This window comes from Theropithecus gelada, chromosome 9 (genome assembly GCF_003255815.1).
Source record: "Theropithecus gelada isolate Dixy chromosome 9, Tgel_1.0, whole genome shotgun sequence".
In the NCBI taxonomy this organism is placed as follows: domain Eukaryota; kingdom Metazoa; phylum Chordata; class Mammalia; order Primates; family Cercopithecidae; genus Theropithecus; species Theropithecus gelada.
Window position 1 is genome coordinate 117,709,717 of NC_037677.1, and position 2,817 is coordinate 117,712,533.

Here is a 2,817-nt window from a genome sequence, read left to right on the forward strand (position 1 = left end):
ATCTGTAGGAGTGTGGCCAGAGAAAGGTTATGGGAGGCAGTTCTAGGCAAAAGGGAGAGAATTAGCAGCAGCACAGGTATGTGCAACAACACAGAAAAGCAGGTATTTGCCTATCTGGGGTGTGAAGTACAAGGTAGGAAGCGGTGAGAGATAATGGGTACAATTGAAAACATGGACTCAGCTCTTCATCACTGTTTAAAAATAATTATAATGATGATATTTGGAGTTTTATTCAATTTTTTACATGAAGAATATGGGGGTCCAGAAAGGTTGTGATTTGTTCAAGATTCTCTACCTGGTACTTAGCAAACAGAGCTCAAGCCTTGGTGCATGGGATACTGAACACCTTGCTCTTGACCACTACATATAGGTTACTATAAAAATGGAATACAACAGAGACTCTAGTAACCACAAGGGAGCTGGGAGACAAAGTCCTCTATTTCTGGAAGTTGTAAAGGCCACATCAATAATCATGGTGTCAAGGGGTGGCCACAGTGGCTGGCAGGACAGTGGTACTCAGTGGAGGAGGCAGCAGCTGCCCCAGTAAATGCAGCTTTACTCAGCAGAGCTTGTGATGGGTAGTGGTGCCAGGGCTGTGGTGCCGCTCAGTGAAGGTGCAGGGGACAGCTAAGGCTCCCTGAGGGAGGGGCAGGACCAAGCTGAAGTGGCAACACAGCAGCTGAATGAGATGGCACCCAGAGTTGAGGAACAACAAATTCACTTGCCAGAGCAATGGAGAAGAGGTGGGGGTGAGGACGTGGGCAAGAATGGGAAAGACATGCTGTACTTTATCTTTAAGCACGTTTAAGTTTATCCATGTTGTACTAGGTGAGACTACTGGAATCTCATATTTAACTGAAGATTAAAATAGGCCATCTAATAACAAATTAAATACTTTCAGTAAGAATCCACCAATTCACCTACTCAACAATAGTTTTATTGATCATCTACTATGTGCCAGGCAATTTGCTAGGCCCTGATCTAGACAATGCAATAACATAAGAAAAGGGAATGAGCACTAAACTACTAGAAAGGAGGATGTAAAATTTTTCCCTAAGTAAACAATATGATTATATATCTAGAAAAATCAAGAGATCCATTCATAATAGAAGTGTCATTAAAGTGGCCAGATATAAAATAAACATACAAAAATAATAATTTCTTAAAAATACCAGAACTAATTAATTAAAAAGATAATAGAAGAACCAATTCATAATAATAATACACTGGAATAATGTCATAAGAAAATTATGTGAAAATGACAAAACTTTGTGGGAGACACAAAAAGAAGGTCAGAGTAAACAGAGAAGGGTATCATGTTTCAAGACAGAAAACCAAAGTACTACGAAGGTATTAGTTCTTTCCCAATAATGTATATGCTGAACTTAATTGAAAAGATAATTTTAAAGATTTTCTAGAAGAATAAAAAAGAACAGCTTAGATTATTTTAAAAATTTAAAATGCTATACAGATCTTGCCCTATCAGAATTTAAAACAATCTTTTACTGGAACTAGAACCAACAGCAAATGAAATAAAGCAGATAGCCCTAAAATGAACTTAGAACATATGTGTATGAAAAATTTATATATATAATATACATAAATGTGTATGTTATAAATATATAATACACATAATATATGAATCCATTTATTAATATATTTGTACATATATTATTTATTAGTATATACAAATACATATTCACATATATTTATAATAAAATAAGCTGCATAACATAATTAGTAAAAAATAGTTTATTCAGGAAATAATATTGGGAAATTTAGCTGTCAATCCAAATTATTATCAAACTGCAAAATAGCTGCAGACTGATATGTGTTAAATGTTAAATAAATAACAGCAAAAAACCAGAAATGCAGCTGAACAACTGAGCTCTAGAAGGAGAATTTTCTAACTTAGAAATGATTAATGAGATCACAAATAAAACACTTAACAGACTCTACGACATAGAAACTGCCTAATTCCAAAATAGCATTTTAAAGAAAACAAAGGCAAAGGATAACTCAAAAAACTATTTGCAACCAGAATTGTAAACTCATTAGTTTTAATGAACCAAAAACATTTATTTAATCACTAAGGAAAACACTGATCCCTAAATTTAAAAATTGGCAAGTGATATAAATAGACCACCAAAAAAGGCATCTCAAATGTCCACTAAACATAAAAATGCTCCTCACCATTAATCAAAGAAATGTGCATTAATATATGAATGTGCTCCAGTCAGTATCACTGTGTTACAAATTACCCCAAAATTTAATGGCTTAGAAAAGCCATTTTATTTTGTTTCTGATTTTGTGGGCCAGTGATTTTAGAGGGGAAAATTATCACAATACAATATGGGAAAGTGTGACATGAAATTAAATACAGTGTATATTTTGTTTTCTAATGTATATCAATTATACATGCACAGAAAAACGCTGGAAAATAAAAACAAAAACAAAAAAACACCCAAATGTCAACAGTGATTATTGCCTAGTGGAGGAAAACAGGGATTTTTTTTTTTTTTTTTTTTTTTTTTGAGACTGATTCTTGCTCTATTGCCAGGCTGGAATGCAGTGAGGCAATCTGGCTCACTGCAACCTCTGCCTCCCAGGTTCAAGCAATTCTCCTGCCTCAGCCTCCAAATAGCTGGGACTACAGGCACCCACCACCACGCCCAGCTAATTTTTGTATTTTTAGTAGAGATGGGGTTTCAGCAGGTTGGCCAGGATGGTCTCAATCTCTTGACCTCATGATCTGCCTGCCTTGGCCTCCCAAAGTGCTGGGATTACAGGGGTGAGCCACCACACTTGGCCAATTTT